The sequence below is a fragment of the Numida meleagris genome, chromosome 2, assembly GCF_002078875.1.
Source record: "Numida meleagris isolate 19003 breed g44 Domestic line chromosome 2, NumMel1.0, whole genome shotgun sequence".
Classification (NCBI taxonomy): Eukaryota; Metazoa; Chordata; class Aves; order Galliformes; family Numididae; genus Numida; species Numida meleagris.
This window is the reverse complement of record NC_034410.1, coordinates 131,205,594-131,220,726: the sequence shown is the minus strand read 5'-3', so window position 1 is coordinate 131,220,726 and position 15,133 is coordinate 131,205,594. Positions and strand designations below refer to the sequence as shown.

The 15,133-nt window shown below is 36.3% G+C and overlaps 1 long non-coding RNA gene across 10 annotated transcripts in view; it reads right to left on the bottom strand.

Moving 5' to 3' along the window:
* Window positions 1-2,789, bottom strand: part of LOC110394712 — a 30,703-nt gene extending 27,914 nt beyond the window's left edge. For all 10 annotated transcript variants that reach the window (XR_002435819.1, XR_002435820.1, XR_002435822.1 and 7 more), the window contains exons 1-2: window positions 2,634-2,789; window positions 1,129-2,541 (exon numbers count right to left, since the gene is read on the bottom strand). This is a non-coding gene — a long non-coding RNA (uncharacterized LOC110394712). The remainder of the gene's footprint in view (window positions 1-1,128; window positions 2,542-2,633) is intronic.

Here is a 15,133-nt window from a genome sequence, read left to right as displayed (position 1 = left end):
CTGAAAAGATAAATTCTGTTAGCTCAATCAAAATGACAGAAAAAGAGAAATCAAAAGACGACTTGGCAACATCCAAGAGTGTTTTTAGGAGAAGAAGACTCAAAATAGTCAAATGTTTTCTTAAAACAGTGGAGAAGAACATGATTTGAAGTGCAGATCTGAAACCAGATATTCTAATATGAAAGTGTTGTGGTTTAACCCAGTAGGCAGCTCAGCATCACACAGCCATTTGCTCACTTCTCCTGTCCAGTATGGTGGGATAGGGAATTGGAAAATGATTAAACTTGTAAGTTGAAATAAAGCTATTTTGAGGAGTCAGAAAAGGAAAGGAAAAAAACAGAAATACCAGTACTACTACTGCTATTGCTAATAATAATAATAGTAAGTATATATATAATATATAATGAAATGTATTATCACACATTATATATAAAATATCACATATTTATATTGTACATAATTGTATATAATTATATATTATTATTCATACATGTTTTATATATGTGTATGTATATTTTATATAAGTATATAAAACAAGTGATGCACAATGCATTTGCCCACTGCACTCTGACTGATGCCCAGCCAATCCCAAATCAGCAGCCACCCTTGCAGCATACTACTCCGTTTTATTGTTCCACATGATGCCATATGGTATGGAATATCCATTTGGCCAGTTTGACTCAGCAGCCCTGTTTTTCTCCTCCCAGCTCGTTGTCTATCCCCAGACTCCATGCTAGGAGTGCAGTGTGAAACACTGAAAATTCATTGACTTAGTGTAAGCACTGCTAAGCAACAACTAAAATATCAGTGTGTTATCAACACTGTTTTTCTCCTAAATCCAAAATTCGGCCTCATACCAGCCACTATGACGAAAATTAACTCCATCTCAGCCAAAACCAGGGCAATATGGAAGAGTCATCTTCTGTGCAGATTTAGCACTGCAGAAGCGCATAAGTAACATCTGTATTAATGTAATGCATATCACATATGGGGATAAGAATCAGTCTGCTTAGATTATATCAAAATGTCTCATTTTTTAACTTTCAAACACATAATTTTCCTGATTAGGATAAAAAAAATGTAAAAGGAAAAAAATTACTTGACTATAAAATATTCAACTTTAATAACCTTTGTTGGGAAACTCCCCACGTTCCCCAGGGTTACCCTCCTGTAGCGCGGGAAGCTTGACACCCAATGTGAGTTCATGCAGCTTCAACTTTATTGTAGCAACACACCATCTTATATAGCATATATGCTTCCAGGGATACAGGGTCCAGGGATACAAGCTCTATGCAACGCACACGCTAACAATATCGTTACCCGAGTAATCTCCATATATGGGATATGTTGTTAACTACAATACTATGGATACAGAATAGTATGGATATGCTGAAATATACTAGAACACACTGGAAACACCACATTCCACGTATCTAGGGATTACATCATTACATCATAAATCATTAGTAAATCAGTAACTACGTGCTGCCGAGCAAGCTGCTTTCCAACAAACCTTTAGTTGTGCTGTAACCAGCATTCATAACAGTTGCAGGATAGCAAAGCCTCCATATTTTTCTGGACCTGCTACTACTTAAATTTGGAGACCATATATTATCTAAAACAAGAAGAAAGCTCTTAATCTCAAAATGGAATGTGTCGGTGACATGATTTGCTTTGTCAGAGACTGTCCTAGATCATATAACACATTTTTCCCATTTCTAGGCATCCAGGAATGCATTACTACATGTAATAACGTCAGAGTATTCACTGGGTCCGTAGTGTGACTCGGCTGTTTCTTACCTTCCATACATGACAGTAAGCTTTTTCTAATAGATTTTAGACAACCAAAATAAAAAAGGTTGCTATGTTAGTTCTTCTTATAATAAACAAACTTTATAAAAGAAATTTGGATCTTAATTGCATCCAAAATCTTAAAATTAGCACCTACCTAACAAAGGTCTTGGGAATAGCTAAAATAACTTCAAATTCAGCTCAAGGACTGCTTTAAGTGCTGATTCCAGCTACCAGCCATCACTCTTTTTACAACTGAGAAAGAAACAATGACAACAACAAAATAAGCAAAAAACTCCTGAGGTTGCAGTTATTTCTTTAGGTATTGACTCTTTTCAACATTAACGCAGCACAATTACAAGTTTAGTTGTAATTAATTTAGTTGCTCCCTTTAGTTGGAGCAAATTTATTATCTAAATTTATAATCTATTTATTTCCCTAAAATATCAAATATCACACATTTCAATGCATCCAGGTTGCCAGTATCACCAGAAAGTGAAGATAGTAATTTGAATGAAAGATATGAGTTATAACACAACTATCCTTCCAGTTTTGATTATGCTTCTACTAATTCACATAAAAAAAAATCTACTTACAAAACAACTAAAGCAAAATCATCCATTTATAATGTAATTCTTCACTTCTTTGTTTCATGTTCTGACTTGAGTCCGGAGTTAAGTGTAGAGTGGAACTTGACCTCAGCTCTAGCTAGTGGAGTCTCTTGTAATCTATTTCAGGAAATCTTCATTTCTGTTGGGTATAGAAGGCATTGTTAAGTAAAAAAAAAAGATCAGTTGACTAAAAGCAATAGCGCTAAAATAATGAGTATCGCAATGCTCAACCTCTTCTAGCCTCCTTGATGCAAAAAATAAAAGATGTTTTTGGAAGAAATGCCATTATCCTCTTCCTCTTCAAGCTCAGACTTGTAGATATTTCCAGGAGATATCTGCCTCTGTCTTGGAATTCTCAGCCTCCAACTTCCTCGTGAAAATCATTATTTTATATTTTCTGTCAATAAATAAAGGTTATAATTATTTTCAGAGTTTAATGGAATCGATTACAACCAGATTGACATCATCTCTCTGCAACTCAGAACAAAAGCAAAAGCATTTACCATTATATGGTAAATTTACATTTCATTTACAAAAAATAGCTGCAACTGGAAAATGAGCTGTTTAGCTCTTCTCTATAAATTGTCAACAGAAGAAACAAAATGTTCTCAAGAACAGTAGATTGCTAGTTTGGATGGGAATACTTCAGACTGGTAACTAGAACATTTTTGCTAGAGATAAAACTGAAAGCCATGTCACTGCACATGCGGCCTAAAAACTAAAGCGTTGTAGAAAATGGTTCACTTTTGTAGCCCCATTTTGACAGAATTAGTTAATGGAAACAGCATTTACTGTGTATTGATCTGCTGACTGTATTTGAGGTATTGTTAACAAATGAAGCTGTTTATATATACAAGATTGGGTATTGGGTCAGATTAGTTTAAGAATAATTTTATTTTGAAATTTAGAAGAGTTTAAAAGATTAAGCAAAAAATGTACTTGAAGTTCACAGTAACAAGCTATCAACATTTTTTGTTGCATATGTATTTAAAATATATTTCTGTAATTACACTTAGTAAACTTTTTCTTGCCCTTTTGTGTATTTTGCACAGCACTAAGACATTCTAGAAACAGTGACTGTTATTAATATAATGTGCATGAATATGAAACAATTAAGCATTTTAGACAATAAGTATTTATATCAAACATGAAACAATTGCAAGCATATATTCTATTCACAACTTGCATGCTGAAATGAATGTATGAAGAGATATTGTTTGATGGTATGTCTCTTAGATTATTTAGATAAAAATAGATTAACTTAGTCACTTGGAATGCAAAAGTATGCTTCACATGTTAAAAACTTACCTTTACCTTTTTTTTCATATCTTACCAATTTGAAAGACAACTTGGGATGTCAATTCTCTTGGATTCTATGTTCTGTATTATTTGATATAAAACAAACTGACTTGGTTTTTTTGTAATTCGAAAGGCTGCCTTACAGCAAAACTAAATTTGATTGCCATTGTATATCTAATTTCCCTAAATGAAATATACCTGGATGTCCCTCATTAGAGAGATGCATTGTGCAATAAATTATCTAGTCCACGAACTGAAGCTTATAGTTAACTATTACACATTCAGTGTTTCAAACCAGCTTAATTTACTGAACTATGGTCAGAAACTTCTTTCATATCCTATGTAGGCACTTTTTCAATTTTTATAAGAAAAGACACTTTAGAATCTCCCCTTAGTTTATATATATAAATTTATGCACATATGTTAGATTAATTATACAGTAAATACACCAGCTACTTCTATTTTTTTTCATAGAACTTATCAAAATGCAGTGCACAAGTTTAGTATAATAAATGAGTCACTTATTATTACTCAGAGTACAAGTCTGCTGTAAAAGAACAACATGGTCCTTAACTGCTGCCATTGACATACATGCATTTTTTATGTTCAAAGAAATCATTACTGTCCCTTGTTCAAGTTCTGTGAGAGCCTAATTTTAACTCTTACTCATGAGCAAAAAGGCTAGTAACAACTTTTCTTCAAAACAATTCCCAGTGCTCACAGGTAGCTTAGATTAGTATGTGTTTTGATATATTTTTTTTTTTGTTAAAATTTCCAGAATCATTCTGTGAAATACTTTAATCAATATGGAAATCATTATTTAAGATTATTTCTTCTATCCCATTATTTCAAAGCATAACTTATTAATGACTATATATATAAAACTTTCTACTACTATTACTGCTATTTCTTAATAATAATGTTTCTTCTGATCCAGTTTTGTGGGTAGAATAATTCTGCTTGCTTTGATTAACACAGAGTTCTGGTCACCAATTAGTAGAGTCATCCAGTCACCTTTATGCTTACTTTTGCATTACTCTATTGTGTCTGGATATTTTTTTCTTTTCTTTAGTTTATTTGTTTGCCTTACAGACTATTTTACTAAAAAATTGATAATTTATAATTCCATAATTTTTCATGATCTCATTTATTAATGGGTGTCATGGTTTTATGATTTTTGGTTATCGGTATTCCACATCATAACATCATGTAGTGCAATGGGAGTTAAAGAGTTAATGCTCCAGTCCTGTGGATCGTGGATAGTTCTGGGTAGCTGTTTCTTCGAAGGGAAGAAGAACTACATCTCCCAGAGGGCTGTTTGCTGTTCTGTTACCATTTTCCATTCAGAAGGAAAGATAATACTGTTTGCATATTAGGAGATGTCCCCTTTTTGCTCTCTTGCTCCCCTCCCACTCATCCCAGTAGCTTCTATCTCCCTAGCCCTCTTGCCACCAGCATTAGAGTAAGGCCTTTTGGTTTTTGGACACTCTCTCTCATTTTATTTGATTTATTAGCTTCAATTTCAATTATATTGTATTATATTGTGTTATTTTGCATTCCGATATCTTATTTAGTAAATTAGTTTGTTTGTCCTCAGATCATCGCCGCTGTTTTGTTTTAGGCCCATCTCCCTACCCTTTTCCATTTTCCTGGGGCATGGGTCCATGGGTCCCCCTGCCCCATTAGTCATGGAACTGGGCTGAACCTGCCCGTAAACCATTGACAATGGGCCTAACTTTTCATTCTTTTCACAGCTATCATTTTTTTTTAGAAGTTTGTGTAGAGATCCTTTAAGTAGATTGGTATCTGCCAATCCATGCAGAATTAGATAACTTTGCTGAGCCAGCAAAACAGTGTTATATAGAGGTCTGCTCATGAGTGCAGGTCCTTATTGATAATTTTTGCAGCTGCGTAAATATTTATGTGGAAATCAAAATAGACATGTTGAAAACTCATATATAAAGCTTACGTAGCAGAGCATTTCTAGAGCCTATCTGTGTGTATCAACATTTTTTCTAGAAAGTATAGGAGTTCTGAGGGCAGGCACTCTATGTCTGAATACGTATTGAATCATGCTGGTACCCTGCATTTTGCTGGCAGTCTGCTAGGAATTTGATGCACTGGCTGAAAATGCTCCAGGAAATCTGAGAGAGTGTTTATTCTTAAATCACAAATCTGACATCTGAGAAAAGTGCTGTTCATCCTTCTCGTGAACCTTACTTGACTTTCTTGCTTGGATGAGTTCAACAACTATGTTCAGCAAATCTTTTTTTTTTTTTTTTTTAAGATTGAAAAATGATGTATGTATTCCAAACATTTTACTCAAATAATAGTTCAAGAAACATCACTAGTTTTTTAAGAAGTTGTGCTTATAGGAATTACATGAACATAAAGGCAATTTTAGCTACCAAGAAGGTCAAGAAATGACATCAACATTGCAAATCATTCAAGGGAAAAAAAATCTTTAGATTTTGTTTTCTTCTGTGCACTGGAGAAGTTTTCAAATATATAATAGTGAGACAAAACTGAATAAGCCTAAAAAATAATCCAATGTTATTCTGCATAAAAAGGACAATTGAACAACTGGTTACACAACCGTGTCACCTCTGGAAGGGTTTTACTCTTTGAAGATAATTTTTCTGGGCTTTTTAAACTTTAGACATTGTTGGGCAGAAGAAGTACCTACATGTCTATGTTGTTTGAATGGTGACTGTAAAAAGAGCTTCTGAACAGCAAACAATTTTCAGAAATTTTAATGACATGTTCAGAAGTAGTGGTAGCTGTTACCAGTATAGAAAAAAAGAAAAGACAATCATCCATGATGTTTACATTTTCTTTATCTTTCACTTCCCAGTGTTGGGTTCCCCACATTTACCATTTTGACATAGATACTTAGCAAATAGTGTATCACCTATGTGCCACAAAAATTAGTGGATTGTACAAATATTTATTTATTTATTTTATTTGTTTATATTCAAAGCAACAGAAGAATGAAAAAAGCAACAATTTCAGTAAAAAATAGAGCATAAGATAAGTAAATATTGGTAATGATTACTATTGGCAAAGTCTTGCTAATTGGTTTAATATGGCCTATAAATAGAAAGGATATGGTACATAGATGAATATAAACTAATCATGAAACACAGTAAAAACAAGGAGCTAATAGAACCACATACATAAATTCACTTGTTTTCTCTGTCAATTCCCAAAATAAAAATTGCTCTGAAAGTAAAACCTATGAAACATCAGTTACTTTCATTCAGCACAGGTAACTAAGCTTGACTACTTAATGAATTGATATTTAACCTGCTCTTTTGGTTATCATGCCTTTAGCTAGATGTCTAGGTTTTCCAATGATTTATGTTCTTAACCCTACATCTTGTCCTGGTGTTGCAAAGTTGTCTCCTGCTAGCAGGTAATGTGCAGAAGCTCTGTGTCACTTCTGTGAACATAATTACAGGATTTCATTCTCCAGAGCAACTGATCAATGATCTACTAGTTTTCTGGAGCACTCAATTCTCCTTTTAAAAAATGGAAAAGTTACTGGAATAAAGATAGAAAGAGAAATCTACACAAAAGAATTTCAGAACATTTATACATTAAGAGCAACAATTTCAATAATTCTGCAAGAGATAATACTGAATATAGCCAAGGCACAGATGGAACAGAACTTGACAAGGGATGTGGAAAATAACAGGAAGGGATTTTATGGTATTTGTGGAATCACATCTATTTCCATTGAATAAAGAAGAAGGCTTTGCTATCAGGATGCTGCTGCGGGAGTGGCCTCTGTGAGTAGTCGAGGAGCTGCTTCATGTTAGATAAGTGCCAGCTCCAGCTGCTCCAAAAGGGACCCACCGATAGCCAGATCTGAGCCAGTGGGCTGCGCTGGTTGTGCCTCTGTGAGAACTGATTTAAGAAAGGAAAAAGGGAGTGAGAAGTGAGAAGATGTAGAGAAAAACAATGTTGTAGATACTAAGGTCAGTGCAGAAAGAAGGTAGGAGATACTCCAAATACAGAGCAGACATTCCCTGCAGCCCAGGAGAGGCTCATGGTGGAGCAGACTGTTCCCCTGCAGCCCATGGGCACCACACAAATCTCCACGTGCAGCCATGGAGGAGCCCACAATGCAGCAGTGGATGTGGTCTGAAAGAGGCCACAGCCCATGGAAAGCCCCAGCAGAAGCAGGCCCAGGGCTGAAGCTGCAGCCTCTGCAGAGGAGCCCACAGTGGGGCAGGAGGTCTTGGGGAGATGCTGCCCATGGGGCACACATGCTGATACAGTCTGTCCTGAAGGATGAGCCCTCTGGTACAGGTCCATGTCGGAGTAATTCTTGAATTGCAGTGTGAAGGAAGCCCATATAGAATCAGTTCAGGAAGGACAGCATTTCTTGAGAGTGACCCCACACTGGAGTTGGGGAAGAGAATGACCATAAAGGAGTGGCAGAAATTGCCTGTCACCCTGTGCTACTTGGAAGGAGGTAGGAGAAGGTGGACAGGGAGAAGGAGGCTTAGGTTGCTTTATTTTCTCACTTTTTTTAGTAATAAGTTAGTAATAGACAATAAATTATATTAATCTCCATATGCTGAGTCTTTTTTTGCCTATGATAGTAATAGGTCAGTGATCTCCCTATCCTTATCTGAACCCCTGAGCCCTTTTTCATCATATTTTCTCCATCTCTTGAAAGGAAGAGAGGGAGTAAGAGGGCAGTTGTCCTGGAGTTCAGCTGCCCATCAGAGTGAAACAACCACAGTTAAAAAGTTTGGTTACTAATTTGCCCTTGAATTTTCTTTGAATTCAAATCTGTTTGGATATATAATTTTATGCTACGTCTCTAAAGGTAATGAACATCACTGCCACCTGTATTCATACTCTTGACAGAAAATTCACCGTCTAGGTGTCTGAAATGACAGCTGACCTCTTCTATAATACTCTGCTGCCTTTCTATTCCTGCCTGCACTGAGCATTCTTTCTTCCCTAGGAAGATTATTTAAGCCTAACTTGTTATACATTCTTTTTCAAACCTGTGGTTTGGTAAATCGTTTCAGCACCAAAACTACAACATTCCAAACTAATGAAATGCACAAAGTTTACTCTTGGCCAGTTAATGCATAATGTGTGAGCCAGCTTGTGGGATGCAGATGGCCGTACATGTTCACTTTCTAGAAATAACACACAGCAAGGCAGTGACCTGAGGTACCACATTTAGTCTGAGAGCTCTTTCCTCCCTGCTACATACTTTGAAAGCTTGTGATCATTTAAAATTTTTCTGGGCAAGAGACAAGTAAGGATGTAAAAATACATGTTAGCATGGTTTCATTCTCAGCATGATATGTACAGAGGCTGTGAAAAGGAACTGAACATGCACATTCATCACAATCAAAATAATAATTTAATAAAGAGATCATTTTTATGTATTCGTTTTTCACAATGGAGAGAAACAGATTAGGGAAACCAATATTTCTCAAGCTAGTGACAAAGTCAAGTGTCACTTCTTTATTTCATTCCAAAATAATTTAGAAATTCTGTCAAGGAATAGAAGAGCAATACATGAAACTGCCTTCTCCATTTGATAATCTGTAATGATATAAAATGCTGGAAGAAGAGTACAGTATAGTACCCTAATTTCTACTGAATATCTAATCTAAACCTCCCCTTTTTTTCCAAAGAAAGCTGTATATACAGAAGCCAAATTAATTTGAAGTTTAAACTATAAAAAAACTGATCTCAGGTTGCTCTAATCTGCAGTTCCTGAAAAAGATTTTAGTTTTCTGTTTGCAAGTCAGTACCTGGCAACTTGCATCACTCATGACGAAATCCTGATCTAATGTAAATCACCACTTGATATCAATTTCAGGTTTTTTTCAACCTTTAGTAGAACGCTAATTGCCAGAAGCACCAAAATCTTCCAGTATAGTCTAGGCTGCTATTCCTGGTGTTATATTGCAGAGTTCTCAACCATTCTATTCTTTAGGTTTTTGAAAATTCTTTTGAAGACAATCTGTAGATCATCATGTGTAGAAAAGTTTCAGTCAAGAGTAACATTTATATATTTGTTCAGTACCATTATTTTCACTTGTTCCTCACATGTGTATTTTCTACAGTAGTTTTGTAGACTATTTTCTATATTGTGCTGTCAAAGGCTCACAGAACTGCAGCGTAATGTAGCCGTTGCACAAGCTACACTGTGGAGCATCACCAAGAGAAGTTGTATGATATCAGAAATAATACATTTTCTGTAAGGAAGTAACTGCAGTTCAAAGCTTTCCTTCTCCAAATGGAAACAAATTCCAAACTCAAACAGTTTAATTTTGTTTGTTTTTCCTAATTGGTTTGATTATTTATTTTCAATTTCCAAAAACATTTGCAATCACTATATTTTCTGATTTTTACATGCACAACATCAGAACTCCTCTTTCTCCTTCACACACAAAAAAGTCATTTTGTAGTGGCCAAAGATATCACTTTAATGAGATTTTTGTTGCATACGTAAGTCTGACCCTGTTGCTCTGAGGAAATGTGAGTCTCAGTCAATCAGCAAATTTAGTTTCTGGTCTTCTTTTCCTAACTTTCTTGTCTTGCAGGAAGCATGTTGTGCATGCAATGAAGCATTTATAGCTGATCTGTGAGACTGAAAGACAAACTTAACCCATCATGAAAAATTTAAAGCTAATTTTACTCTACATATATATGAATCAAATATCCTGCATTATTCTTCCGGAAAAAAAGCACTTAGTCTGGGAGCTAATGTTGCATGCTTGTCAAAGGCCACTTACCATCCAAAAGCGTAACTACCCAGATATCAAAACCAAATAGTTATGAGATAAATCATATAATTCTACCTATTGAAAGTAGCTGCATAATCTCTGATTAAACTTTCAATAATGTTGATTTTTCTGAATAAATCAACTTGATAAATTGCAACAACAATTCTTATATTTTCAAAGTGTTCTTAAAATCTACATATAAGAGGAATCCTGGAGTATTTCATATATGGAATGTAAATATAAATAGATATCTGGAATGCGGGAATACCTGGCTTACAACTCCAGTGTAAAAATTAAAAGACATACAGGTACACAAGAAATAAGGAGTAAGTGATAACCAAGACACTGATGAAAACCATAACTCTGAAATCTTAAGAGGTTCAACCAGCTCTCTGGAGCTGCTCAGAATCAGGCAGCAGGTAAACAAAAGTATCGTGAGAAAGAGTAAATGTGTTATGAAATCAATTTGACTATTCTGTTTGCAAGCTGCACTTGTAATGTAGTATAAGGAGAAAGCTGTCAAACAAAGGCGGCAAGCATGTAATGACTTCTGTATTAGACACCAAGAAACAAATTTCATTCCAGAAAAAATATGAGAAGTAAGAGAACAGAGGTCTTCAAAAATTGCAAGTGTCATGGGAAGAGAACGTTTATTGATTCTCCTTTCCAGAGTAGAGAGTGGATACAAGAGGCAGGAAACACAGTGGGAAACACCTCTACCAAAGAAGGTGCCAAATCAGGATTCTTGAGCTGTGGACCTCCTTGTTGCAAGATGCTGTAGAACTGGCTGTGGCTGAGGGAGAGGTTCAGCAAGTTACCAAATACATAGAAATTGAGTCAGGTAGGCCTTAACTGGAAAATTTTAAAAGCTAGGAGACTTTTAAGGGTAGTGTATACTTGATCTGTTATATTATTCTTGTCTACACATTCATTTTTAGCCATAGTCAAAAGAAAATGCTTTTGATAGACTTTTACTCAGTGAGACTGTGTTTCTATCTTGTGTTCTTATGATGATCTATGGAATATGATTGTTTTACATGATGCTGCGGTGAAATGATTTTATGCAATTCTACCTAAACAGTGAAGAACTGCAATAAACTAGGGACATAAGGAATTCTGCCCTTGACTCCAAGCACTGTTGAGCCATTGATGGAAGACCAAATACTCATTTGGTCAATTCTTTTTAAAAAATATATTGCAAAAAGGAAGAGTTGTCACAAAAACTGCAACAAACTTTTATAGTTAGAGACTGAAGAAACTTATGCAATCCAAGAAAAACTAAAAAAATCTTCAGATCATTGTCAGCAGGTATATATACCAAAGGAAGGTATTTTTGATGAGTACTAGTCATGTAGCAGACTATACCCCTTCGCTGAAGCACAGCCCAGCACATAGTACTAACTAGCTGTCTTTCTAGCTACTGTTTTGATGCAAGCAATATGGCGTATACAGTGACTCTGGAATTTCTGTGTTAAAAAGCTACATTGTAATCAAGGCAATTAATTAACTTGAGGTTTAGCTTTTTGTTCTTTTTTTGGTTTGTTTGTTTTTACTAAATCTCTACTTAAATCATACATACTGCTCATTAAATAATTTATTTCTAGTCAAATTAATTTAGGCATCAAGAGAACCTCACCTGTGAAATTTTACTTAAATTCAGTTCTGTATTCCCATTATAAATGACAAGGAAAAGGCACAGTTGAAAACCAAGAGAAACAAAAAAGTGAATTGTAAGAATTCTGGTACAGACTTTAACTAAATATACTTACATTCAGAAAGAACTGAATTATCTTGATGTTTTTTCACTTCTTAATCTGTGTAAATATTATTTTTAGGTCACTGTAAATGAAGTATGGGGTATGAAGCACTCTGATTGAAGGACAGTTAACTGCCCTTTTATTGGTTAATGTTCTTGTGAGTGGAAAAAGGAGTTAAAAAAAAATAAATTGGCAATCAGTGGAAAGATGTACGCTAGGATGTAGGTTGATATGCAGGAAATCAGAATATATTCAGTTCTTCTTACTAAAGATAAAACACTGTATTTCTTCATGAAGACATTGTATTTTGAATCCTAAAGTAATTCAAACTTACTACAATGTAACTACTTATTGATATGTAGAAGTATTGCTAAATAAGCCTATCTTTAGAAAGAAACTTTAAGAAAAAAATATAATAAAGTATGTTGAGTCTTTTACCAGGACATCAAACAAATAAATGGTTGGAACAAACATTTATCTTCAGTTCCAAAATATAGCCATACTCCCCCTGCTCTAGAACTGTGTTTTTGACAAGAGTAATAAATCACTTTAGATGGTAGACAGAACTCATGCTACATGCTATACAGTGCAATCTGGAGCTGACATTTTTCACCTAGCAAAATTGACAAGGATGGGTTACAAGATTTAATGTAAACCTCTTGGAAATATGAGGAGACAATTACTGAAGATACTGAGATACTCAGTGATGTACCATGTGTTTTTCACATCATTTACAACCTGTCTCTGACAGTATCTTGGGAATCACACATGCATTTAATTGTCAAAGGTATAAATTTCAGAACTGTTCTTCTTCTTGGAAAGGAAAATCTATACCCAGGGACACACTGTGGGAAGAAAATACTGATGATGAAGTGTATAAGTTCACTGTATTCATAGTCAGTCAACATTCAAGTACATTTCGTAATGGAAAGTACATTTATTTTACCTGTGAAATTGAACTCATCTCAGGATACTAGGCTGCAGGATAACCTGCCCAGCATTAATTCCATCTGGAAGAGGCAAAATCATAAATATGATTTCCATTGGCAATGGAAAGCTTAGATTTAGGGCATAATCATGGTCCAGATACCTTTTTATTTGAGAAAAAACTCTCATTCTCCCTTCATACAAACCAGCAGTATAGCATATGTTGTAATAATAAATTTTTTAAGAGGCTCTCTTCAAATGTAATTTTACCTTGTGCTGTGAAGCTGCATGCTCTTTGGAAAACTTACTGAGGTGGAAGGAATTAGAGGGCAAAATGTTTGTTTCCCTACCATTAAAATAGTAGGTCTGTGGTAAAAAGCAATACGTTTTGTCAAGTTAGTATTAGGGTGCACAAATATGTCCCAAACATATTGATGTTTGTTGGAAAGCAGCTTGCTCGGCAGCACGTAGCTACTGATTTACTAATGATTTATGATGTAATGATGTAATCCCTAGATATGTGGAATGTGGTGTTTCCAGTGTGTTCTAGTATATTTCAGCATATCCATAGTATTCTGTATCCGTAGTGTTGTAGTTAACAACATATCCCATATATGGAGATTACTCGGGCGACGATTTGTTAGCGTGTGCGTTGCATAGAGCTTGTATCCCTGGACCCTGTATCCCTGGAAGCATATATGCTATATAAGATGGTGTGTTGCTACAATAAAGTTGAAGCTGCATGAACTCATATTGAGTGTCAAGCTTCCCGCGCTACAGGAGGGTAGCCCTGTGGGAAACGTGGGGAGTTTCCCAACACTTGGCGCCCGAACAGGGACCAATGAGTAGCCTTTATGGTGGTTGAATAAGTAGGGACCCTACCTGGGTGGCGTGTGGTGACGGACCGCATTTTCCTCCGTTGCATTGTTGGCAGCGGAGAAGCCTTTTTGGCTTGCCAGGGGTAGCGGATCCAGGGGCGGTTAAAGTCGTCGGCCGACGCGGTTCCCCTCTCTTCGGCGGTCACTGGATTACGACGCGAGGATGGAGCGGGAGGTAGCCCAACAGCTTTTATTGCGCTTTTTAGAAAAGCAGTTGCTTTCGTTATGCTTCTTAGAAAAGCAGGATTCAGTGGGTGCATTTTTGTACACCGGGACATTGTTAAATGTTGAGGAGTGGCGAAAGATGGGCAATATGCTATGGGTATGGGATCATGTGATTAATGATCGTAAAGAGGCAAAGAAATTAATGAAACCGTGGCGAGAAGTTAGTAATTGTATTAAGCGCCACAAGGTGGAACAGGATGTTGCAGATCAAGCAGCTAAGCAGCTGGGCTTAGCAACACCTGTGGCGCAGGGGGGTACTCAGGATCGGCCGTACCCTTCCTTAGGTATACCTGTTTCGGTGAAAAATATGGATAGTATTGTCCCCCTCTGCTCCTGTTACTGCTGTTGCAGGGGACCCTGAGTCCGAATCCGCTTTGTTTCCCCCAGGAGAGGGTAATGAAGATTTACCCCCTCCTTTGCCTCCACCCCCGCCTTCTCCCAGTGAGGTGTGTTTGTCCAGGGGCGCAACCTCTGCTGTATCGGTTGGTCACCCAAAATGGGCTAACATATCTCGGCAGGCGGTGGGATACGGAGATGCAGTGCACCATGGATAAACCGGTAGCGCACTGGTTACTTACCTGCTTTTTACAAAAGCGAATGGGCTTTTTATTCTCTCTAAGAGAGGTGAAACAGTCCGATCAAAGGACTTGGAGCAGTTGCTGAGCTGGGCTAAGGCTCAGGGCTGCATGAAAGACGTGGAGAAAGTATCGTGACTGTTATGAGTCAGTTTTGCTTGGGAACTATGGGGAGCTCTCTAATGAAGGAGCAACAAGTAAATCTCAACTACAGAGAATTTTAAAGTTTCAGAATCGAACTGTATCTACCTTCAGCATGAGTTACTTTTGCTAAATGGTTAAGCAAAAACGCCCCTGAGTTTT